At 44.6% G+C, this 27,164-nt stretch overlaps 1 long non-coding RNA gene across 1 annotated transcript in view; it reads left to right on the top strand.

Annotated features, from left to right (window-relative positions):
• LOC307212732 overlaps positions 1-24,107 on the top strand; it is a 150,261-nt gene extending 126,154 nt beyond the window's left edge. The window contains exon 2 of the long non-coding RNA XR_013837153.1: positions 23,692-24,107. This is a non-coding gene — a long non-coding RNA (uncharacterized lncRNA). The remainder of the gene's footprint in view (positions 1-23,691) is intronic.
• The last annotated feature ends 3,057 nt before the right edge of the window (positions 24,108-27,164 follow it).

Here is a 27,164-nt window from a genome sequence, read left to right as displayed (position 1 = left end):
ACCAAAAAAAGGTTGGGAACCACTGCTGTAGGTAAAGGACTGCGGGAAGAGGAAAGGGATTAGTGGGGGGAAATCACACTCACCCAAGTTCTTCTCTGCTCAGGTGAAATCTGGATTCAGCTTGCTGACTTTCCAGTTCGTTCCATGTTACTATTGCATCTCTCCCTCCCTCCCTCCCTCCCTCCCCATCTTATAATTAATGCCAAAGCCTCCTCCTTTAAATAAAATGGCACTTTAGATGAACACCGATGCCTGTCTAGCTCTTTTTATCATCCAAACCTCTTTTGTCCCATTTTGTTTGTTTTTAGTTGCTTAGTAACTTATTACATGCAAATGTCCCTTTTGTTCACTGTGGGACACTATGTTGTCTGCATATTTGTTATGTAAGTGGCATTTTCTTAAAATAAAGAGGAACTTTTTGAAAAGGAAAAGAAAGAGGTAGTTTGAAAATGCCTTTTCTTGCCCATGGGGTTACATGTCATGCTCTCTAGTGTGTGGAGAACAGAACATAGTGGCATGTACATAAACAAAAACTGCCATTTCTGCCCTCGTCTCCCTGCCACCAGGTGTGGAAGGTTGGTTGTATCTCACCATTGTATCTTATAGTAAAAAGTGCAGTGATTGGGTGGTTGTAGGCCATGGGTAGGCAAACTAAGACCCGGGGGCCAGATCCAGCCCAATCGCCTTCTAAATCTGGCCCATGGACGGTCTGGGAATCAGCATGTTTTTACATGAGTAGAATGTGTTCTTTTATTTAAAATGCATCTCTGGGTTATTTGTGGGGCATAGGAATTTGTTCATTTCTTTTTTTTCCAAAAAATAGTCCGGCCCCCCACAAGGTCTGAGGGACAGTGGACTGGCCCACCCCTGCTGAAAAAGTTTGTTGATCACTCTTGTAGGTGCTTCCGGTCTAGAAGTATGTGAAGTGAGATGCGGCCACATCTTGTGGCCTGTCAAGTGCTTGGAACCCCTTTGTTTTTTTCCAGGGAGTAAAATTAAGGGGGAGGGTATTGTCCTTTTCCAGCACCACCACCGAGCAACCCACCATCGCTGTGTTAAGTTCAGTAATTTAATTCATTGATATTGTAAATGCTTTTATGCATTACTATGTGCTGAAATCTGATTGGTTGGTAACTGAATTCTAGGGAGTTTTCTAGTACAGTGGTACCTCGGGTTACATACGCTTCAGGTTACATATGCTTCATGTTACAGGCTCCGCTAACCCAGAAACATTACCTCGGGTTAAGAACTTTGCTTCAGGATGAGAACAGAAATCGTGCTCCGGTGGCACGGCAGAAGCGGGAGGCCCCATTAGCTAAAGTGGTGCTTCAGGTTAAGAACACTTTCAGGTTAAGAACAGACCTCCAGAACGAATTAACTTCTTAACCCGAGGTACCACTGTAGTTCTCGCTCTTTTTGAAATAATTTTTGTTTGATTTTAGAAATTATAAACTTAAAACAAAGTCAATTCAAAAACAACAACATATAAAGAGATTACTCGGAATCTCAGGACTTCCCCGCATCCCCTCCATGGGCCCGAATGTCAATATTTACAGCTGCATATCAGTCCATTGCTTGGTCCCTGCTCCTGCCAACCTAGCAGTTCGAAAGCACGAAGTGCAAGTAGATAAATAGGTATCACTCCAGTGGGAAGGTAAACGGCGTTTCTGTTCGTTGCTCTGGTTCGCCAGAAGCAGCTTAGTCATGCTGGCCACATGATACAGAAGCTGTACGCCGGCTCCCTCGGTCAATAAAGCGAGATGAGCGCCGCAACCCCAGAGTCGGTCACGACTGGACCTAATGGTCAGGGGTCCCTTTACCTTTATCAGTCCATTATCCGCATTTTTTATCCATCTAAATTGTCCATAGTTTTTGTTACTTTGCAAGTGTGGTTAAAATCCTGCTAATGCTTTCATCTGCTTACAATGGTCTCCTAAGTATAGTATAAATTTCCCTCTTTTTAAAAGTTCATGTCCTCTTGGTTCCTGAGCTTTCCAGTTAGTTTTGCCATTTCCGCATAGTCTATCAACTTGCTTTGCCATTCTTCCTTGGTCAAGATTGTTTCTTCTTTCCATCTCTGGGCCAATAACATCCGTGCAGCTGTTGTCGCATACATAAAAAGTCTTTTCTGGTCCCTTGGAATCTTGGTACCTATAATTCCTAATAAAAAAGCTTTTTTAACAAACGTTATTTTAAATATTTTTTTTTCTCATTTCATTATATATCATCTCCCAGAAAGGAGTTTTCTAGTAGTTCTCATGCGATTGGCTAACATTGGTCACATGGGAGGTATCTAGCGAAGGGGAGACTCCATTTTGTGTGAAGCAAGAGGACTGTGTTTTTGAATCCACTGTGAACACTGCTAAGCTGAATCGTCCGCAATGGATTCCCATGGAGCAGGGTTGAAGTTGCAGGCCTTCCTATCATGTTTGCAGACAACTTTGTAACACAGAATTGGCCTGCCAATGGACCTGGTTCCTGAAGCCGGCTCCCCATGGATCTTCCATTCTGTGTACATGGTCAAGCCGGTGTAGATGTCGCTGAGACAGGAGTGCAAACATGCTGAGAATATGAGCTTGGGAGAGCCCATCTTTCTTTGAGACTCTGTCCTTGTTAAGTTGTGGGTGAACATATCAGACGACACAGAAATTCTTCAAACAGCTCTTGTTTATTCAGATGCCAGAACAGAACTGAACTGAAGGGTTCAGTCAGCCTGCTTATATAGAGCTGCAGTACAACGTTACTGTAACAACTTTCTAAAACTATCCAATCACTGAACGTCACTTTCGATCCTTCATTTGCATAACTATCTACAGTATCCCCCTGCTGGCCCAGGGTGAGAACTTCAGTACATAACAGTCCTGCCATGTGATACCCAAAATCTTTTCAATGTAGCACATGGGAAAGGCCTTGAGGCATCGCTCCAGGCAGGTATACATCTAGTCTCTATTATCTTGTGCAAGGAATTTGGGCGCATACTGAGAAACTTTCCCAATTCAAATGGTTTGAAACACTCTGTCGTCCTAACACAATAAACCCTCTTTTAAAAAAGAAAGATACTTTTCTGAGGTTATAAATGTGGCAGGGAAACTGGCTGAAAAGTGTGGGGTGGACTAATAATTAATGCAAAGGCGTGATAACACCCCTCAAGCAAATCGTAACGAATAAAGGCTAGACATTGCTCTAACCTCCATGTAAGCTTTGTGCAATCAAATCAGGAGAAATGCTGGACGAAAAGGTCATTTGGGGGAGCCCCAGATGGAGGCATGCCATGAGCAGTGCATTCTAGGCCTTAATCCTTCACATGTGCTCCAATGGGCACATGGAGCTCCTAAACATGTGTCGGCTCTGTCGTATGTTTCAAGAGAGAGGGCAACTCCATGCACACAAAAGGCTGCGTAGACTTCCCAGCTCCTGAAGCACTGGCTCTGCCCGCACAAACAGGGATGCTCTGAACTTATTATCAGAGCTCCTGTGCCTGCAGCGAAGCACCGGATCGCCGTGTTCGTGTTGATAGGCCGCCATCAAAATGAATGATGGCAATCTCTAAAAAACAGGGGCCTCCTCATTCATCTTCCTCCCTTCTCGTCTGCGTGCTCATGTGTGGAATATTTGTAGCAATGCCCGTTTTGTTTGCCCTCAGAGAGATGGATGACTGCTTATTAAAACAATACCCAATCTGGGGGGGGTGGCTGAGACAAGGCAGCTTTTTGCTGCCCCCGACACTTCCTCTAGGCCTCCCTGGTTCTCCCTTATCGCTTTCACGATGTAGTTGTTCCTGCGTGGCTCCACGTTACTATCAGCATGTGGTTTTCGAATAAAAATTTTGAGATCCCCCTCCCTGAGCTATTTTTCTGCGCTGATAATAGTCTCATCAGATAACTTCGTAGCATTTTTCCCCCCTTCCAAAATAGCACCCCCCAATAATTCGCCAGCTGAGACTTTCTGTGTGATAACAGGGAAGGGATTTCTTTGACCAATCTGACTTAATTATGCTACGAAAATGTTAAAAGAAGCGGAGTGTCACTTTCGAACTCTCCTTGGCAATTAGGGATCAGACTAGCTTTTCCTTCCGCGGTGTTTATGTTCTCTGGTCTCGTACACACACTTGCACATGCCATCTGTGGTATTTATAGGAGGATTGTGATTTTTTTCTGCTCCATTTCTCTACGCCGGAAAGAGGCAGAGAGGAGTCTGGTTTTACACAGTGTCTCTTCAAGCAAGAGTTATCGGAGAACGTTTTCAGGATAGCAGAAGTTTAAAAATCCCGGTGCTTTGGGGATTCCACGGAGGCAGCCGACTGGACGATGAGTATTATCCATATATTCAGTCTTGCATGGAAAAGTGAGGCAGGAAATGTTCAATAGCACACTGACTTATTCTCCAGCTCGAGACCCTGATTTGGGTCAAAAGGCAATCTCGAAATATGGATCAAGCTGTAAAGATAAAAGGAACAAAGAACACTGCCTTACGTATAACAGGTCAGAATGTTTTTCCATCTAGATCGTTATTGCGTATTCTGATTTGCAGGTACTCTCAAGGAATCTTTCACATCAGTGAAAGATGTGATCTTTCACCTTGATCTTTTTTTTGTTCTTTCTTTTTTCCTAGAGGCACCAGGGACATAGTTGTCAACATTTCCCTTTTTTAAAGGGAAATTCCCTTATTCTGAATGGGATTCCTCGCAAGAAAAGGGAAGCGAGTCTGTTTATTTATTTTATTTACTTCTTGAACTTATATACCTCCCTATACCAGGAGGTCTCAGGGAAGTTCACAGAAAAGATCACAATATAAAAAACCAAAATAATAACCTAAATAACAACATTCCCCCCCCCCCACTCCAAAAAAAGCGACATTTTAAAAGGGCATAGGATATCAATCAGGTCAAGCAAAGGCCTGGTTAAAAGGAATAATTTTGCCTGGCGCCTAAAGGTGTATAATGAAGGTACCAGGTGAACTTCCCTGGGGAGAGCATTCCACAGACGGGGAGCCACTGCAGAGGAGGCCCTGTTCTCATGTTGCCATCCTCCGGCCCTCTTGAGGTGGAGGCACATGAAAGAGGGCCTCAGAAAATGACCTCGGGGTCTGTGTCAGGGAACTGACATCAGAGCAAGAGGCGGAGGCAGGGCTCCAGAGTGATGCCGGAGAGGGGACCAGCAGGGGGGAAGGAATTCAGCGTAACACCAGTAGAGAAGAGAGGGAGATGGAGGAATTGGCGACAGAGCTCCGAGACCCTTCACCAGAAACTAGTGGAGAGAGCACTGGCACGCCCCAGCCTTCCCCTTACTTGCGCAGACGAGTTCTGCGCAGGGAACATAGGCGGAGACTTGGTGTCAAACAGCTTTTATGCTGGAAAAGATTCAAGAAACGCCCACTGACGGATCCTGCAAGTGACTAGCAGGTCACGGAGGGCGAGCTGTGAGCCTAAGCATGGTTGGGCAAGCAATCAAACTAAACCGAAGGCAATTTACGCACAAGTAACCCCCTTACAACCATTACAGTCTGGATAGGTTCATATGGAAAGAGGCGGTCCTTGAGGTATTGTGGTCCTGGGCCGTTTAAGGCTTTATAGGTCAAAAGCAGCTTGTTAACTTCTCCATGAAAAACATGTGCCCTGCCATTGAGCTAGAGTCCCCTCACATCATGGCTAGAAAGCAGTGAGAAAAATACCCGAACCCCTTGCTGGAATAAACAGCAGTCTTTAATTAATACTTACTTTACTAGGGGAACGCAGGTGGCGCTGTGGGTTAAAGCCTCAGCGCCTAGGACTTGCCGATCGAAAGGTCGGCGGTTCGAATCCCTGCGGCGGGGTGCGCTCCCGCTGCTCGGTCCCAGCGCCTGCCAACCTAGCAGTTCGAAAGCACCTCCGGGTGCAAGTAGATAAATAGGGACCGCTTACCAGCGGGAAGGTAAACGGCGTTTCCGTGTGCGGCTCTGGCTCGCCAGAGCTGCGATGTCACGCTGGCCACGTGACCCGGAAGTGTCTCCGGACAGCGCTGGCCCCTGGCCTCTTAAGTGAGATGGGCGCACAACCCCAGAGTCTGTCAAGACTGGCCCGTACGGGCAGGGGTACCTTTACCTTTACCTTACTAGGAGGAAAAAGTCTCTAGAGGATTAGGGCCAAGAAGCTGGGTGGCCTTCCTGAGCTGTGAAGAGTTCAGTTTCTCTTTCACCTTTCTTTCTTGCTCCTGCAAGAAGATGTCCAGATGTTGCCTCCATTCCCACCATTGTCCATTTTGCATTGAACATGGCTCCACCGGTTCAGCTCATGTCAAACAGTGGATTATGTGGGCAGAGGACAGCATCCCAATGTTTATGGTGGCAAAGAAGGTGCTTGGAAAATACAGCACAACCAGATGCTGAATTGGAGTCTTGGCAATAGAAGTAGGGAGATTGCCTGTCCAGAATGGCCTGCCTTCGCAGTAAGGTTAAAGCTTACTGGGAAATGATATACAATGAATTGAAAAGGATGGCCTCTCTCTCCTTCAGGTGGGTTGGTACATTGGCCAGTTTTTCTCTTCCTGGGAAGGACATCCGAATGGGGACACATGGATTAGTCAGTATCCTGGCACCAGCATGTGGTCACAATGGCCAATCTCCTTCAAGCAGGTGACATCAACATGTGGTCACAGTGGCCAGTCCCTCTCCTTCAGGTGAACAGCATCAGCATGAAGTCACAATGGCTGGGGCCTTTTTCAAGCAAGCAGCATCAGCATGAGGTCAGAGTGGCCAGTTTCTGTCTTAGAGGCCAGTGGTATCATCATGTGGGGAGTACATTGGTCAACCTTCATCGGAGCAGGTATAGTGGACACATTGCCCTACTCAGAAGCTAGGCAGAAGCAGGACTGTATGGCTGCTGTAAATTTTATATCCATAACAGGCTATGGTTTAAGAGAAAATTATATGAAAATGATATATTGTTGGTATCTAACACTGGCAAAAATGTGTAACTCTAAATCAAACAAGTGTTGGAAATGTAAAGAGAAAGAAGGTTCTTTTTATCATATGTGGTGGTCTTGTATAAGGTTAAAGCTTACAGGGAAATGATATATAATGAATTGAAAAGGATTTTCAAGTAACCTTTGTAAAAAACAACCCCAGAATCTTTTCTTTTGGGAATTATAGGGACAGAACTACCTAAACTGTATAGAAATTTATGTATGCTATTAGAGCAGCAAGAATGCTACTTGCTCAAAAATGGAAAGAAGCAGAAGCCCTAGTAAAGGAAGAATGGATACAAAAACTTATGGAATATGCAGAAATAGCAAAACTCACTGGAAGAATAAGAAATCAAGGTAACAAACTTTTTTTATAAATTAATGGAAATGGTTTGTTGAATATTTACAGATAAATTGCAAACAGATAAAAACATTGGCAGGGTTATTGTAATAACCTGCAGTTTCATAAGAGTATACATTTAAAGTAGATAATTAAATGAGCAAATTAAATGAATTTGGATATGCAGAATATATTGAAAAATAAATATACGGAACCACAGAAAGAGGGGGAAGGAAGTCAAACTTTGAAATGTTAACTTGATTGTAAAACTGAGATGTATAAACTTGAAAAGTATAAAAAAAAAAAAATTAAAACGAGAAAGAAGAAAGAAAGGTCTGCCTTTACATCAGGGACTGGACAACGATTGCCCACCTGATGTCAGTGTTAGTTTCTGTTTGTGCCACTGTGCAGTTGCTTGGAGTCACAGGACTCTGTTTACATTCCAGGGATCCCAGACTGTTGGAAGTCTCACGGAAGACAGGAGACGGATGTGATGTTTACTTGTTTCCTGTTCGTTTGTGTTTTCAGTTGCTCTCTGCTCTCACAGAGAGAGGATGTATTTTCTTTTCTGTCTGCGTAATTAGGAATAAAACTCTTTAGCCATGTAGCTCATACTATCTCGTCCTCCCGCATGCTGCTATATACTCTGCGTACTGGGGGAACGTGCTTGGAGCCTCATCAAAGGCTCAGGTCGTTGATCACGTTGGAGGACTCGACCGGAAGAGTCGCTTGGCCGAACGCAAGTCCGACAGTCAGAGACTGGCTGGATGATGAGAAGTGGTGGGGGGCACTATCCAAGGAGCCCCCATGGAAATCCCAGAGGAGAACGTTTCAGAGCCTGGGGATTGGTGGTGGGACACTGAGGGCGGGTCAGAGGGTTAACGGGGTGGGGAAGGAGTGGTTGGATGGTGAAGAGGCAACTGGGTTTAGTGAGCAAGAAGAGCCAGGTGCAGAAAGCAGTTCAGACTCAGCAGATGAAGCAGAGGAGGAGGGGCCAGAGGCTACAGAAGTATCCAGGGAGTTTGCCTTTCCTACTGTAGTAAGCTCCCTTCCTCCCCCCATCTCCAAGGCCACGGAGAGCTATGCGTGTAGCAGAAAAAGAGCACAGGTTCCTCTCCCCCGACGTGGTTTAAGGCTGCTTGGGAAACATCCTGCTAAGGAGAAGGAGACTTAAGGGGAAATAGGAGGCAGGGACTGCCAGTCCTGGCAACTGTTGCCTAGGGGCCCGTCCAGTTCTGAGGCGTTGCTGCCTTCTATGCTGCTTTCTTGAATAATGAGTTGTGATTCGAGGACCCGATCCCCGCTTGGGGGAATAAAGACACATGGACACAGTATGTAAGGTTAATGGGTAAGGAAAAGGCCACAACTTTATTGATTACAGCATGTGAGAAGGTATTGGCTTAGGCATTGGACCACGGAACATTAGACTCCACCCACTCGGAGAGGGGTGAGTCTGAGGAGGGCTTAACCACCAGTAGGGGGAGCCTGTTGATGCTAATACAACTATAGGCTCTCTCCTGATGTCACTGAAGGTCGTGCCATGGCCCCCCGCCACACGGGCATCGGACAGGATCCACGACCGCCGGATTCCTTTAGCGGAATACCCAGAATTGTTGGGGAAGGCGATGGCCACACCTTGCCCCCCGAAACACCAACAACACATTCCAATGCCTAAAGAAACTGTGTGTGCAATGGCAGGGATGGCTGGCGCGGCCGCATTTGAGCGGCAAGCCACGCCCCCGCCGAGCTTCCCTATTGGGTGCCCAACCAGGGAGGGGCGTGGCGCGCCAGCCTTGGAATTGAAGCAGGGGGTGGAACAACCCCTCCTCTCCGGAAGGAGGAGAGGCTTTAACTTTTCTGTGTCTTGAATGCAGCCCTGACACCCAGTGGCGTAGCGTGGGGGGTGCAGGGGGGCCGGCTGCACTGGGCGCAACATCTGGGGGGGCACGCTTGCACTCGCAGTGCTAAAATCCGTGCTAAAATCCACGGGTTAGGGGGCGCAAATTACTTGCCTTGCCCCGGGTGCTGACAACCCACGCAACGCCACTGCTGACACCTAGTGCTCTTGTAACACAGCCTTTGCCAACTTGCTGCCCTCCCTATGTCAATGGACTAGGGCTCCCATTGGCTCTGGCCAGCGCATGCTGGAGGGCACCAAGTTCTCGAAGGCTGCCCTAACACGTTTTTGACAAAGTGGGAGGCAATGCTTAGCAAGATTAAAACAAGGAGGGGAGAGAGCTGACTGGCCATTAAAGCATTAGCCCCATCTCATCATTTACCTAAAGGTATGCACCATTAACTCCAGAGGTTCTTACTTTCAAGTGAGCTGGTGCAGCACAGAGCCTTTGACACAGAACTGGAGAGGTGACTGTCCCCGGTTAAAAATCTCAGGCCTGTCATGAATTCATTCAGTGGCGTTAGGCAAGCACCCTCAGGCAACCTCAGTACTCCTTGTGAGGATAAATAAACTGAACAGCCTAACAGGGTTGTTGTAAGAATTACTGTGGGGTCCTGTATGTACTGGACTTTTCCATGTATAAGACAAGGGTTGTTTTACTCTAAAAGAATGTTAAAAATCACCAACGATAGAAGAATGGTAGATGAAGATGTTGAAGTTTCTGGAGCTGGCTGACCTGACTGGAAGAATCCGTGAACAGAAAGAGGAGGAAAACCAAGAAGACTGGATGAAATATAAAGACTATTTAGCTATATATTGTAATATAAGATAACTGAGAAGGTTCTTGAAAGTACTAAACAGGCCTAGGATAACAATAAGAATGTGGTATAGTAATATGGATTTCAGACAATAAGAAAAGAGTTGAATATAGTTAATTGAAGGAACTAATTACAGTGGTACCTCGGGTTACATACGCTTCAGGTTACAGACTCCGCTAACCCAGAAATAGTACCTCGGGTTAAGAACTTTGCTTCAGGATGAGAACAGAAATAGGGCTTTGGTGGTGCGGCGGCAGCAGGAGGCCCCATTAGCTAAAGTGGTGCTTCAGGTTAAGAACAGTTTCAGGTTAAGTACAGACCTCCGGAATGAATTAAGTACTTAACCCGAGGTACCACTGTATTTAGAAAAATGTTTGGGAGAACTGTTACAAGGTGATATAATGAAATTCAGTTAGGGGGGATTTGAGGAAGTCACTTAACAATGGAATTTATAAGAAGGAATATGTCTTTTTTTTCCTTTTCCTTTTTCTTTTTCAGAATTGTAATGTGTTTTGTTTTGTGTGTTTTATATGTTATAATTGTTATAAATGTGGAAAACTAATAAAAAATGGGAGGGGAAGAATGTTAAAAATCGGGGTGGCGTCTTATACACAGATAGTGCATATGTGGGATGGGCGATTGGTGGCAGCTGCGAGCAGGGGTTTGTCAGCGGTGATTGGGTGGGTGATTGGTGGCTGTTGGAAGGGCTGCTGTGGATTGGCTGCTGCTGTGTCAATGGCTGCTGTGGATTGGCTGCAGCTGCGATTCTCAGCATTGGGTGAGTAATTTTCAGGGCTCTCCCCTTCAAAAAAAAGCTCAACAACTTTGGCAATCCTCCCTCTGAAAAACTCAACAACTCTGGGTCATCTCCCCACACATTCTTAAATTGGAGTCCCCAAAAGTAGGGGGCGTCTTGTACATGGGGGCATCTTGTTGTTGTTGTTTAGTCGTTTAGTCGTGTCCGACTCTTTGTGACCCCATGGACCAGAGCACGCCAGGCACTCCTGTCTTCCACTGCCTCCCGCAGTTTGGTCAAACTCATGCTGGTAGCTTCGAGAACACTGTCCAACCATCTCGTCCTCTGTCATCCCCTTCTCCTTGTGCCCTCCATCTTTCCCAACATCAGGGTCTTTTCCAGGGAGTCTTCTCTTCTCATGAGGTGGCCAAAGTATTGGAGCCTCAGCTTCAGGATCTGTCCTTCCAGGGAGCACACAGGGCTGATTTCCTTCAGAATGGATCGGTTTGATCTTCTTGCAGTCCATGGGACTCTCAAGAGTCTCCTCCAGCACCATAATTCAAAAGCATCAATTCTTCGGCGATCAGCCTTCTTTATGGCCCAGCTCTCACTTCCATACATCACTACTGGGAAAACCATAGCTTAACTGGCCGTCTTATACTGGGGCGTCTTATACACAGGAAAATTCGGTAAATCCCTTTGGCATGTTATGGGTTGCAGCCAACAGAGTCATCTGAACAAGGACTTCTGCTTGTGCAACAGACCCTCTCCCTCCCTTCTCCCTGCCCCCCACATCAGCTTTGGAGGATTGGGGAGGAACACCCAAAATTTGGGGCAGGGGCAGGAGAGGAGAGGGGCAGGAGAGGAGAGGGGCGGGTGGGAGAGGCTCCATGTGTGAACAGGATCGCTTCATTGAATTCACCCCTACATAAATGCCAACTATTCTTATTGAGTGAGTTGGGACACAGGAAGAATTACATTAAATACTTTATAAAGAGAAAAACCTTCATTACGTCTGAAGGAAATCACATTTGGATTGGGCAAGCCCCTCCCCCCCACCGTGAGATTGTATTATAGGAAAGAGTTGTCCTAAATGTTTTCCTTATTAATTAAGGATTGCATTCATATGATGACCATAACATTATCCTGAGAAGGCGAGGGGGGGGGGACAGGGGAAGAGAAATCTCATTTTCTTCTCAAGCGATTCAATTTCTGCTTAATTTTCTTTTCTCTGCGTTTCTCCCCAAGTCCAAACAGTGTCATAAAATATGGAATGGAAAGCAATAACCAGATCATTTACATTAGTGGAACAGCTGCATTTAATTCTGCTTCCATCTAATACACTGCTATAGAAAAATCTCCTCCTATAGACCATCTCCCCCCCCCCCCACTGCAATACAGCCTTTCCTCGCATGCTCTTAATTATGGCCATAATTAATTTTAAACGGGCAGTCTACCATCAATTCTACATTATTTGCAATATATCCTCCAGCTGACACACACACACACAAACCCCAGAAGAAACAGCCTCTCTCTGGGCTGTCTTTTTAATGAAACTGGTATATTACTTAAGGAATTGGCACTGAGGCTCGTTTGTGCAAAATTGCCTGGTCCACTGTCAAAGCACATTGTGTCTGCCCATTGATGGATTGCATCACTCATAGCTTTTATAGTTGTGGTAAAAGAGGTCAGGCTGCCCAGATTGATAAATCTGAATTTCTTGTAATATTTTATACCTCTACTAGACATATGCATAGAGCCAAATTTATACTTAAGGCTCTGTCCAAAACTTTCATCTCCGTGGCCAGCTGGCTGGAACTGGAGTCCTTGGACAAACCTTGGGGGAGGAGAAATACCCAGCAGAGTGAAATGGATATATATATATATATATATATATATATATATATATATATATGGTGGCGCTGTGGGTTAAACCACAGAGCCTAGGACTTGCTGATCAGAAGGTCGGCGGTTCGAATCCCCGCGATGGGGTGAGCTCCCGTTGCTCGGTCCCTGCTCCTGCCAACCTAGCAGTTCGAAAGCACACCAGTGCAAGCAGATAAATAGGTACCGCTCCGTCGGGAAGGGAAACGGCGTTTAAAGGTAAACGGCGTTTCCGTGCGCTGCTCTGGTCTGCCAGAAGCAGCTTAGCCATGCTGGCCACATGACCCGGAAGCTGTACGCCGGCTCCCTTGGCCAGTAAAGCGAAATGAGCGCTGCAACCCTAGGGTCGGCCAGAACCGGACCTAATGGTCAGGGGTCCCTTTCCCTATATATATAATGAATCAGAGACCTGGGCTTAGGTGTCATCTTGGTTGAACTTCAACTCCCATCTGCAATGGTGACTTAAGGGATGGGGTCTAAATCTACATCTGAGTTATTTCAAATCAAGGATTCCAGCAAGCTAATTTGGCAGTGGTATCAGCTTTGGTTGTTGCTACTGACAACAAATTAGGAGCCAGAAATTATTGCTGACCAGATGATGATGATGAAAATTTGTATACCTCCCTATCCCCACAGGTCTCAGGGCTGGTCACAAGATAAAATCACAATATAAAAACACAAAATACATATGATGTGTATGATCCTGTGATTTACCAGTAGATCCCAATCTATCTTCCGGCTACCCCTGCTGCAATCTACATTTCTTCCATCTGTTCCTCGCCTCTTAGGCTGGGATGCCTTTTTAAGTATTCAGAATGATCTCAGCATCCAAAAAAATCCAGTAATCTATCAATTTATCTTTTTAGGGGATGGGCGGAAGCAATTAGTCAGAGCCAAAGGTTATTAATTGGGGCCTTGCTCCATTTTATAGGGAATTAAAAGACAGTGCATTCATTTTGACCCTGGGCACCAGATCGAAGCATCAGAAGAAGTTCCCGGGAAATTTTCCCCATGTATTTATTTTTTTATTTATTTCCACCAGCAGCGGCAATAATTTAAAACTGCATGGGAGACGGCAATGCGGCTGACATTCAAAGGCAGCAGCTACGCTTTAGAGGCAGGTGAAACAAGTAGATTTGAAAGAAGCAGACATAAAGCGTAAAAGCGAATCCTTGATGTTCACGGACCTGATATCTGAGAGGGGTGAAGCAAAAGAAGAAGAAGAAGAAGAAGGAACTAACGCCAGTCATAATTGATTTGCAGGATGGGATATGTCAAGGGTAGGGAATGTCATGCAGGAGCTGAAATGAGGCAAGTGAAATGAGCAAAGCCCTCTTCGCCTACTCTTGACAGCGGAGCGAAGATGGATGGCATATTCCGCTATCAGGACAGCTGAAACAATTGCTTGTGAACACATCTTAGGGTCCCCATATTGATTGGCCTTCCTTCCACGGCCCATGCTAATTAAACATTACTTTAACAGGATGAGACTGACTCTGATCAGAGCTGGAGGGCTTCAGGTGCTTCAGGTTAAGAACTTTGCTTCAGGATGAGAACAGAAATCGTGCTCCGGCGCCATGGCAGCAGCAGGAGGCCCCATTAGCTAAAGTGGTGCTTCAGGTTAAGAACAGTTTCAGGTTAAGAACGGACCTCCGGAACGAATTAAGTACTTAACCTGAGGTACCACTGTACTTGCATATAATGTTGATGAGCATGGAGGGTGACCAGTTAGAGTTGTTGAGTATGCTGTACGTATTCATTCTAGCAGTCAGAATTTGTGAATCTCGTTGTGTGAGAGTTTTCTCTTGAAAATTCTTGATATATGGACAGAAATAGTGAGAGCTGAATTAGTGCTATGTTAGTTCCTTCAGAGTGTTGCCGTTTTCAGGTTTTTGATGATAAACGTCAGGATCTTTGTGGTGGGAGATTCCCAGGATCTGAATACAGTCCCCAGGTCAACTCTGAGATGAAAGTGAAGAAGATTGAGAAAGAGAGGTTTCAGAAAGAGACAGGTTTAATATTGGTTAAGAAAGTAAAATATTTAGGGGTTTTTATGACTGCTAAAAATTTGAATTTATTTAAAGATAACTATGAGAAATGTTGGTCTGAAGTAAAAAAAGATCTAGAAATATGGTCAAAATTGAAGCTTTCCTTGTTGGGTCGAATTGCAGTTATAAAGATGAATGTATTGCCAAAAATGTTATTTTTGTTTCAAACTTTGCAGATTGTGGACAAGATGGACTGTTTCAAGAGGTGGCAGAGAGATATTTCTAGATTTGTCTGGCAGGGCAAAAAGCCCGGAATAAAATTTAAAATATTAACTGATGCAAAGGAAAGAGGTGGGTTTGCCCTGCCAGACTTTAAACTTTACTATGAATCAGCAGCATTCTGCTGGTTGAAAGACTGGCTGCTTCTTGCGAACACTGACATTTTGGATTTGGAAGGTTTTAACAATGTTTTTGGGTGGCATGCATATCTGTGGTACGACAAGGTTAAAGCGCATAAAGCATTTAAAAACCATATTGTCAGGAAAGCATTGTTTATTGTCTGGACAAGATACAAAGATTTATTGGAAAATAAGACCCCAAGGTGGTTGTCACCTATGGAAGCAAAGGCTTTGAAAAGACTCAATATGGAGGCCAAATGGCCAAAATATTGGGAGATATTAGAACAAGAAGGAGACAAATTGAAATTGCAGAGTTTTGAGAAACTAAAAGATAAAGTGCGAGACTGGTTTCATTATTGTCAGGGAGCTGCCATCAGAGAGTCAGGTGGTGGAAGGGCTCAAGGAGGCTAGGAGACCCTCGGATGCTGAGGAAGGAACCAGCAGGGGGAGAGAGAGAGTTCCCGCAGAAACTCAGTCGGAGGGATGGCTCCAAGATACTTCCAGTGAGAACAGCGGAGAGGTCTCAGGACCTCCGCTGGGGACGCCTATTCCGCGCAGGAAACTGTCACGCAGAGAATCCAGAAGGAGAGTTTCCGTTAAGGAACTCTTATGTTGGCGTAAATTCCGGAAGCGCCCACTGACGGATTCTGCCAGCGATTGAGGTAGCCATGCACCCATGGCTCCGCGGTCTGGGAGAGTTTTTAGAAACTGATTGCATGAGTTGAGAACTCAACCATTTACGCACAAGCAGCCCCTTAACCCATTACAATTATCATCAAATAAGAGAGGCCTATAATTTGGACAAAAAAATGGGCTTCCAGGTGGGAAAATCAAAATTGGAAACAGAACTACTAGAACCTAAAACTAAGATACTATCAAGAATGTATAACTTGCTGTTAAAATGGAATACACAGGATGAAACGGTTAAATCAGCTATGATTAAATGGGCACAAGACATTGGTCATAACATTATGTTTGCGGACTGGGAACAGTTGTGGACCACTGGTATGAAATTCACGGCATGTAATGCCTTAAGAGAGAATATTATGAAAATGATTTACAGGTGGTACATGAACCCAGTCAAGCTTGCAAAAATCTATCACTTGCCAGATAATAAATGTTGGAAATGTAAAGAAATTGAAGGTACATTCTTTCACCTTTGGTGGACGTGCCCAAGGATTAAGACTTTCTGGGAGATGATCTATAATGAAATGAAAAAGATATTTAAATATACCTTCCTGAAGAAACCAGAGGCCTTTCTCCTGGGCATGGTCGGCCAATTGGTGCCAAAGAAAGACAGAACATTTTTTATGTATGCAACAACAGCAGCAAGAATACTCATTGCAAAGCATTGGAAGACACAAGATCTACCCACCTTGGAAGAATGGCAGATGCAAGTAATTGACTATATGGAGATGGCAGAAATGACTGGCAGAATCCGAGACCAGGGAGAAGAGTCGGTGGAAGAGGATTGGAAGAAGTTCAAAGACTACTTGCAGAAACATTGTAAAATTTATGAATGTTAAAATGATGCTGGATAAAAAATAATATGGCATTTGTGATAAAGTTAGAAAGAGTATGCAAAAATGAATTAAAAAAGGGTGAAAGATTAGAGTTATACTATGTCAAATTTAAACAACACGGTATAAGTGACTAAGCTATAAGGAACATGCAAGAGCGATTCATTATATAATTAACAATGAGAATCGAAAGAGGGCAAGGATTTGCTGAACTTGATTGGGTAAATGGGAACACAAAAAGGGAGGTGTGAGGAAGTCAAGAAACAGGGTTAAACAAGTATAAAGTTAAAAATTGGATTTTTTTCTTTTTTCTTTTTTCTATTATCTTTTTTATTGTGTATTTTTCTGTCTATTTTTTCTGCATTTTTGCTATGTTTTTTTTTTTTATTCTATGTTGTATGTATGTATGTGCTTTTTTGTAAAACCTTAATAAATATTTTATTTTAAAAAAAAAAGAAAGTGAAGAAAAAGACTTTGGGAATAAAAAGAGCTGACAGCAATGTGGCTATCATCCCAACCCTTGACAAGATCTATTCCTCTATTGTTCTTTTCCTCCTGAATTCCAATTTAACTGAGAGAATGTTTTTTGTTTTACTATTATTATTTTACTTAATTTTGTTTTAAAAAGCAGCAAGCAAATTAAACAGAGCTATCTTAGAGAAAAAAACAGGGTTACAAAAATAGACTTCTACCAAGCCACAGGGCATATTCTAATAAACAGTAAAAGCATGTCCATTTGCCTTCTGCACTGCTTGCTTGTTGAAAATCCTCTCTTTTTATGAATTTCTTCATAAGCTTATCCCAGCTTATTCCAGCCTCCCTCAACTTGGTGCCCTCCAAGAATTCCTAGGGTTTATAGGAGCTGTGGACACCATTTGGGGAAGGAGGCTTCATCCATTTTTCTATTAGAAAAATTAATTGATTACAAAAATCAATTCATGAACCAATAGATGTCCAGCATTTGCCTCCCAATACCTTGCCCAGGCACTATTCCAGATATCAATACATTCATGACCAAGGGTTCCCAAGTGCTTGGTAAATCTTTCTCAGATACATTGAGCAGTATTATTGGTTACAGAATACTGAAGTCTGGAATCCCAGCCCCATATGTCTGCTTAGTTACATGGTTCAAAGAGAAGAGACAGAAAGGAACAGGAAACTGCCCTGATAGAGTATTTCCAATTAGCAAAGCTGAGTGGAAAAGTCAGGGGAACCTTAAATCAAAAAGTATACGGAGAATGGAAAACATTTAATGAATATATAAGACTATATTGTAAAAATGATACCATCCTAGCAGAATTGAATGATATTTGTGCATAATAAATAAATGGAATAAACATCTTAGAGGTATAGATGGAAAAAGAAATAAAACAAACTGCGTGATAAAATTGTATTTTTGGATGTGGAGAATTCTTTTTTTTTTTCTCTTTTCTTTTTTCTTCTTTTCTTTTCTGTGCTTAACTTTGTAGTATTTACCTTTATTGTAAGATTGTATTTTAAACCAATAAAGATGTATATTTTTTTTTTTTTTAAAAAAGGAAACCGCCCTTGCTTCCTAACAGCTCTTTGCTCCTTAACTCCTTCATTTACTAACTCTCATAGATCTGCATTGTTTGGTTTGACTGCAAAATCTCCCACATTGATAGTGTTTCAAATACAGTGCATTCAAACATAGCATTTATGCATATTATATCTTTAACACACCCATCCCAAACCTTTGAGCATCTGTGAATCCTGTTGTTGTTGTTTAGTCGTTTAGTCGTGTCTGACTCTTCGTGACCCCATGGACCAGAGCACGCCAGGCACTCCTGTCTTCCACTGCCTCCCGCAGTTTGGTCAAACTCATGCTGGTAGCTTTGAGAACACTGTCCAACCATCTCGTCCTCTGTTGTCCCCTTCTCCTTGTGCCCTCCATCTTTCCCAACATCAGGGTCTTTTCCAGGGAGTCTTCTCTTCTCATGAGGTGGCCAAATTCTGGAGTCTCAGCTTCAGGATCTGTCCTTCCAGTGAGCACTTAGGGCTGATTTCCTTCAGAATGGATAGGTTTGATCTTCTTGCATGGGACTCTCAAGATTCTCCTCCAGCACCTGAATTCAAAAGCATCAGTTCTTCAGCAATCAGCCTAATTATGGTCCAGCTCTCACTTCCATACATCACTACTGGGAAAACCATAGCTTTGACAAAGACAAAGACAACAGGTGAATCCTGTTAGTCTCATACAAAGCCCTCTTACATGGATAGGAATCACGGAAGCCTTGGATTTCTTCAAAAGGAGATTTGAAAAATTCACACTTGTGAGTAGGTCTATCAATGGTTATTAGCCCTGGCAGATGGATGTAACTGGGTTCACAGGCATCATTCCTTGAGACGGAGAAGAAAACTCCAGGTGTTAGAGATGTTGTGACAACATCCCTCGTTAAAGATGGGAGTGATGTGATGTGACAGGGCTTTGAGATGGTTTCAAAACTTCTGACTCTTCCTGTCAGAACACTTAAGAGGTCTGTTATTATCTCTCTGCGGTGATGTTTCTTAATAACCAGCAGCAAGGCATTGCAATTATGTGGAAGAAGAGCCTGTGACCACATGGATCAGGCACTATGGGAACAAAACGAGAACGTTTATTTATACTTAATGAGTTTCATAGCTTAACAGGGACTCCAATAAGGCAGAATACTTTGTTTTGTTTTAAAAAATAAATTTTTATTAAAGATTTCTTCGTTTACAAAAATACGTGCATTGTCTCTTCTTTCAAGTTGTGTTTCCTACAGATCAGTTTCATTTGTTGTGAGACATTAGTTTTGCATACAGTGTGTTAGGTTAGGAAGAAAAGAGGGAGAGAGAATGGTGAGTGGGGTAGGGGTACAGTGGTACCTCAGGTTAAGTACTTAATTCATTCTGGAGGTCTGTTCTTAACCTGAAACTGTTTTTAACCTGAAGCACCACTTTAGCTAATGGGGCCTCCTGCTGCTGCTGCGCTGCCGCCGCACAATTTCTGTTCTCATCCTGAAGCAAAGTTCTTAACCCGAGGTAAAATTTCTGGGTTAGCGGAGTCTGTAACCTGAAGCGTATGTAACCTGAAGCGCATGTAACCTGAGGTACCACTGTATTCTACTTATTGTATGTATGAGGTTTTGTGTCAGTGTTACTTGTGTGGGTTCTCTTACTATTCGCTTGTTGTATTTTCTTGGTGGTGAGAGAGGCTGGGGTGGGCCTAGGGTGTGGCTGGTTGTCTTTGGTTGGCTGTAGTGATATTTGTTTTTGTGTGTGAGTAGGGTGTGTGTGTGTTTCAATCAGGTTAGCCAGATTGATTCGTATGCTGTTGGTGGATTCTTCTTGTTGTCTTGTTGGGCTGTGTACAGTGGTACCTTGGGTTACAGACGCTTCAGGTTACAGATGTTTCAGGTTACAAACTCCGCTAACCAGGAAGCAGTTGCTCCAGGTTGAGAACTTTGCTCCAGGATGAGAATGGAAATCATGCGCCGGTGTTGTGGCAGCAGCGGGAGGCCCCATTAGCAAAAGCACTCCTCAGGTTAAGAATGGTTTCAGGTTAAGAACGGACCTCCGGAACGAATTTAGTTCTTAACCCGAGGTACCACTGTATGTGATAAAGGGGAACCATACTGGGCTGAGGGCGTCTTCTTCTATTTGTCCCCATGTCAGTTTCAATTTATGAGTTACTTTTTCTAATAGGGCTGTTTCTCATACTATTTGATACCATTGGTCCATGCCAGGCTTCCTCAACCTTGGCTCTCCAGACGTTTTTGGCCCACAACTCCCATGATCCCTAGCTAGCAGGACCAGTGGTCAGGGATGATGGGAATTGTAGTCTCAAAACATCTGGAGGGCCGAAGTTGAGGAAGCCTGGTCCATGCTTACTCCTGACAGGTCTCTTCAGTGTCTGGCTATGATGTTTCTGGATAATAATGCCCCCTCACATCATAAAGAGCTCATAACCCACCTACTCTCGGCAGAACACTTTGTTATGAACAAACACTCTTCACAAAAATAAGCTAAGAACTTTATTGAAATTCTCATTTTAAACCTGTCTTTAAATAGACTGATTCCTTCTTCAATGGCTATTGGTTTTACACTTCCAGCGCCTTCTAGAATTTTTACTTTCACCTAAGGAAAACAATCTGGGTTGCCCTGCTAGCTACACCATAATTCAGCTCTAACCAGGCTCTAAATGGATCTCTAACTAGGCACTGTCCATGCACTAACTAACACTGACAGACAAGCCCTACCTGACAGTTAGACTGTCTAATTCTAACATTCAAAGCTCCACTCTCTCTCCTGATTGGAAGACACTCCGCCCAGCTCTGATTGGTTTCTGGGTCACCAGGAGGCTAACCCAGGATGTGTCCATCACAGATGCACTTTATTATTATTAATAATAATAATAATAATAATAATAATAATTTTTTATTTATACCCCGCCCTCCCCAGCCAAGGCCGGTCTCAGAGCGGCTTACAAGCAATAATAAAAACAAGATGAATGATTACAACTTAAAAACAAAAATAAAATACAACATTAAAATAATGGAACATTAAAATATTAAAATGTAGCCTCATCGCAGGAGGAGAAGGAAAAGAAAAAAGAAAGAGAGGGAGGGAGGGAATCAAATTGGCTCCAAGCCAAAGGCCAGGCAGAACAACTCTGTCTTACAGGCCTTGCGGAAAGAAATCAGATCCTGCAGGGCCCTGGTCTCATGAGGCAGAGCGGTCCACCAGGCCGGAGCCAGAGTTGAAAAGGCCCTGGCTCTGGTTGAAGCTAATCTAACTTCCTTAGGGCCTGGGACCACTAGGGTGTTGTTATTTATGGACCTTGAGGCTCTCCGTGGGGCATACCAGGAGAGGCGGTCCCGTAGGTACGAGGGTCCTAGGCCGTGAAGGGCTTTAAAGGTCAAAAGCAGCACCTTAAATCTGACCCTGTACTCCACCGGGAGCCAGTGCAGCTTGAAAAGCACTGGGTGAATATGCTCCCATGGCAGAGACCCCGTGAGGAGCCTGGCTGCAGCATTCTGTACCCGCTGGAGTTTCTGGGACAGCTTCAAGGGCAGCCCCGCGTAGAGCGAATTACAGTAGTCAAGCCTGGAGATGACCGTCGCATGGATCACTGGGGCCAGGTCGGGGCGGGAAAGGTAAGGGACCAACTGCTTGATGCGGCGAAGGTGGAAAAATGTCACCTTGGCTGTTGCTGTAACTTGCGCCTCCATGGAAAGGGAGGCGTCAAGGATTACACCCAAACTCTTAACGGAAGGCAATGGCACTAATTTGGCCCCCGCAAGAGAAGGGAGTTGGTCCCTCATCCCCATGCCATCCCAACCTAGCCATAGGACCTCTGTCTTCGAAGGATTTAGTTTCAATCGGCTCCCATGAAACCATCCAGCCACAGCTTCCAAGCATCTGGTCAGTGTGTTCAGGGCCGAGTCGGTGTGGCCATCCATCAGCAGATAGAGCTGAGTGTCATCAGCATATTGGTGACAGCCCAGCCCAAAGCTCCGGATAATCTGGGCAAGGGGGCACATAAAGATGTTAAAAAGCATCGGGGAGAGAATTGCACCCTGCGGCACTCCACACACCAAGGAGTGGCACGACGACATTTCCCTCCCTAGTGCCACCCTCTGTCCCCGACTAGAGATAAAAGAGCACAACCAGTTACGGGCTATGCCCTGTATCCCCACGTCTGCGAGGCGGTGGTCCAGAAGATCATGATCGACCATGTCAAAGGCTGCTGACAAATCTAAAAGGATCAGCAGTCCTGACCCGCCTCAATCCAGTTGTCTATGGAGATCATCTGTTAGGGCAACCAGAGCCGTCTCCGTCCCAAAACCAGGACGGAAACCGGACTGAAATGGATCTAATGCCGATGATTCCTCCAGAAACCTACCAAGCTGTTCAGCAACCGCTCTCTCAATTACCTTACCCAGGTATGGAAGATTTGAAACTGGGTGGTAATTGGATAGGTCTAAGGGATCTAATGAAGTTTTCTTTAAGAGTGGACACACCACTGCTTCCTTCAGTTCCCCTGGGAATGTCCCCGTGTCAAGGGACAAATTGATAATTTCAACCAGGGGGGTCCGCGCAACATCTGGACACTCCCTAATCAGCCAAGATGGGCACGGATCAAGGAGGCAGGTGGTGGGCCTACCAACTTGGAGGAATCTATCCACATCAGTAGGGAGTATCCGATTGAAATGGTCCAACACTGGACCTGAAGTCAGTCGAGGGGCCTCCAGTTCAGTCACTGTATCTAAATTGGCAGGGTTTTTCAAAAAAAACTTCTTTCCAAGGGAATGTTTTTTAGAAACAACCTGCACTTTCAAGGTATAATGCAGTCATTGTTGTTCATCTGAGGGTCAAATCAAATGAGATGTTAAATGCATTTAAAAAAAAACTAAAAAAAAAAACATAAATTGCAGCCACCAATGGGAGGAAAACTCATATTATTCCTAGTTCAATTAGGAACTACAGAGGAGCAATTTTCATCTGGGGGAGGAAAAGGTTAAACTCTCCCTCCCTGTCTGCTGTGATCTCAGTAATAATTCCCCCCTCTAGACACAAAGTGGCTGCTGTTTGCACTTCTAAAAAACACATGCATAAGGATCACGGGGGACAATTCACTCAACACATTTCTTTCAGATAACTGTAATTGCCCTTGTTCATCAGTGTTATATTACATTTACACCCCATCTTTTCTGCAAAGAGTCCAGAATGTTTCCGAGCACAATTCAAAGTGTTGGTGCTGACCTTTAAAGCCCTAAATGGCCTTGGTCCTGTATACCTGAAGAAGTGTCTCCATCCCCATCATCCAGCCTGGACACTGAGGTCCAGCTCCGAGGGCCTTCTGGCAGTTCCCTCGCTGCGAGAAGTGAGGTTACAGGGAACCAGGCAGAGGGCCTTCTTGGTAGTGGCTCCTGCCCTGTGGAATGCCCTCCCAGCAGTTGTCAAGGCAATAAACAACTATTATACTTTTAAAAGACAACTGAAGGTGGCCCAGTTTAGGGAAGTTTTTAATGTCTGGTGCTGTATTGTTTTTAATACTTGGTTGGAAGCCGCCCAGAGTGGCTGGGGAAAACTAGCCAGATGGGCGGGGTATAAATAATAAATTATTAAATATTATTATTATTATGGTGGCATGCACACTTCTTCTCTCTATTTTATCCTTGCAGGAACCCTGAAGGTTAGGCTGAGAAATAGTGATTGGCCCAAGGTCACCTGGTGGGCTTCAAGACTGTCGGACTTGCGTTCGACCGAGCTACTCCTCCGGTCGAGTCCTCCGACGGTGATTAACGACCTGAGCCTTTGATGAGGCTCCAGGCACGTTCCCTCATTACGCAGAGTATACAGCAGCAGCAGAAGACGAGAAATGTATGAGCTACATTGCTACATTTTATTTCTAACTACACAGGACAGAAAAGAAAATACAGCTGCTCTCTGTGAAAGCAAAGAACCAACTGGAACAACGAAAACAGGAAACCAGTAATATCAACAGCTGTCTCCCATGAGACTTCCAACACTCTGGAATGTAAACAGAGTCTTGTGACTCCAAGCACTGCATAGTGGCAATAAACAGAAACCTAACAAAGACCAACCCTGGTCTCCCGATTCCTAGCCCAGTACAGTGGTACCTCGAGTTATGAACTTAATTCGTTCCAGAAGTCCGTTCTTAACCCGAAGCGTTCTTAACCTGAGGCGTGCATTCCTTACATAGGCCTCCTGCAGCCCCAGAAGCAGATTGCGTTCATATCCTGGGGCAAAGTTCACAACCCGGGACACCTACTTCCGGGTTTGTGGAGTTCATAACCCAAAGCGTTCATAAGCAGGACTGTTCGTAACCCGAGGTACCACTGTACTCTAACAGCTTTAGCACACTGGAGAATCCTGGTCTTGGCTCACTGCACTCCCCGGGCTTGCCAACTTTGCTGCTGCCTCCATGCCATAAACTTTGAAAAGAGCTTCTGGATTTTCTCACATGCTGTAATTTGTTCCCCAGCCATAAAAGTTGAAAGAATTTGATGTCTTTTTATCTTCATCTTTTATTGATATTGATTTCTTCCTAAATTTACTTATTTTGAAACCTAGGCTGGGCTAAGCTGGACCGACATTCTGGTCACCCTGCTTAAATTGTTTATCATTTATACTTTGCTGGATCCCACTTTCAATTAAAGTACGCTGCATTAGCATTCAAATGCTACTTTGCTTGGCGGATCCCAGCAGCCTCATCCTGAGGGGTTGTGTCCATCATAAAGAAATATATTCCTGCCACTCACTAGTCAAAACTGTGAGCATTTTATTCCTCTTTCAATTAATCAAACAGTTCCAGCTGGGAAACTGGGAGCAAAATCTTTAAAGCAGATCTGGTTTATTGGAGCAGATTGTGTTCCGAGCTGTTGTTCAATGAAAGCAGCCAGATTTCCCTTTTATGCAGATTTTTTTGGTGAGTGTTGAAAAATAAAATAAAATGCTAGTTCGGTGCCTACTCACATTTGTCTTCTACCACAAACATTTTTCATTCTGAATCCTAACGACAAAATGTTATATAGCAAAGAACCGTCTTACCCATAGTCTGAATAATGGCCCCTTGGCTTATTAATAAAAGATAATGAGGTAGATATTTCTAATAGGATAGCTTTTTTTTTAAGAACAATTTAAGCAAACAGGGGCTTTTCATCTTGCAGCTAATGTTCATTCAGACTTTCAAGTCTTTTGAGTCATGGGATATCTCCACATAGCTGCTATTGTCCACATGGGATCCAGTCACATACTTTCAAATTCAGGTTGCACTGTGATGGGAGATATCCTGCTTCCTGTGGTCACAGTAGCCAACCAGATGCCTGTGGGGAACTAGAAAGCAGGATTTGAGCACAAAAAACACTCATCCAGAGAGCCAGTGTGGTGTAGTGGTTAAGAGCGGTGGACTCGTAATCTGGTGAACGGGGTTCGCTTCCCTGCTCCTCCACATGCAGCTGCTGGGTGACCTTGGGCCAGTCACACTTCTCTGAAGTCTCTCAGCCCCACTCACCTCACAGAGTGTTTGTTGTGTGGGAGGAAGGGAAAGGAGATTGTTAGCTGCTGTGAGACTCCTTCGGGTAGTGATTAAGCGGGATATCAAATCCAAACTCTTGCTCCTCCTCCTCTTCTTCTTCTTCTTTTTCTTCTTCTTCATCATCATCCCTGCTGCAGCTTCCAGCAACTGGCATTCAGAATTGTTTGTTCCTTCCTTCCTTCCTTCCCTCCTTCCTTATACCCCACCCATCTGGCCGGGCCTTCCCACCCACTTTGGGCAGCTCCCAACAGAATATTAGAAACACGATAAAACATCAAACATTAAAAACTTCCCTCAACAGGGCTGCCTCCAGGTGTCTTCTAAAAGTCAGATTGTTGTTTATCTCCTTGACATCTGATGGGAGGGCGTTCCACAGGGTGGGCCCTGTTAGGATAGTTCCGTTCCACCTTAAAAAGGGAACAGGCTGTTGTGTATCACATGCCTGTTCACTTCCAGCTTCCCTCTGGGAACTTCCGTTTTGTATACAGCTTTTGTTCCGTCTGTTTTCCTGGACACGGAGGCAAGCAGTCATGTTTTTCCTTTGTTCTGATCTACGTCGAATAGAGCTGTAAATATGCTCTCCGGCTGCATCTTTCGTTGTGGAGACTCTGCTGAAAGGGTGTGCACGGGTCTTGGAATGTCTCTGAGGCTCATGTTGCTAATTGACTGATGCTGTTCCACGGGAAACCAGTGATCGTCTGGAGACGACTGATGGCCTGCCTGATGCCTCTGTCTCCCTGGCAGTATCCCAACTGTTATGTACTGAAGTTCTCACCCTGGGCCAGCAGGGGGATACTGTAGATAGTTTAGGTCCACATATGCAAATAAGGGATCAAAAGTGATGTTCAGTGATTGGATAGTTACAGAAAGTTGTTACTGTTGCATTGTAGTGGAGCTCTATATAAGCAGGCTGGCTGAACCCTTCAGTTCAGTTCTGCTCTGGCCTGTGAATAAACAAGAGCTGTTTGAAGAATCGCTGTGTTGTCTGATATGTTCACCCACAACTTAACACCAACACCCCACTACCAAGAAGGCCCTCTGCCTGGTTCCCTGTAACCTCATTTCTCACAGTGAGGGAACCTGCAGAATACCCTTGGAGTTGGACCTCAGTGTCCAGGCAGAATGATGGGGGGTGGAGACGCTCCTTCAGGTATACTGGACTGAGGATATAGCTCAGTGGTAGAGCGTTTGACTGCAGAAGCATTATTGCCTCCAACCGTGGACGCAGAGCATTAGCCATCATGACTAGTAGCCATTGATAGATGGAACTCTGCATCTCAGGAGCAGCTTCAGAGGGAGTTGGGGGCTCGCAGCACGATTAGACATGGGCACGGCACTTGCTACGTGGTTCAGCTTGGGGCTTTTCCTCCTGGCGCTGCTTTCACCCACTCAGATGAGTGGCAGTAATGGAATAACTCTATCGGCTGCAAACAACAATTCAAGTCCAACGTCCGCACCACTTAGCACACTGAACAATACCACCACCAAGGAACATGGAAGCTCTCTTCAATCAATTGCTGGCCTCTTCATTCTCACAATCTCTCTTAAGAAACCCTGGCTGGGAAACTTCCACCATTCCCTACCCAGTGCCCTGAA

This window comes from Podarcis cretensis, assembly GCF_951804945.1.
Source record: "Podarcis cretensis genome assembly, chromosome: 3".
NCBI classification, from domain to species: Eukaryota; Metazoa; Chordata; class Lepidosauria; order Squamata; family Lacertidae; genus Podarcis; species Podarcis cretensis.
The sequence above is the reverse complement of the archived record's forward strand: the minus strand, read 5'-3'. Positions and strand labels throughout refer to the sequence as shown.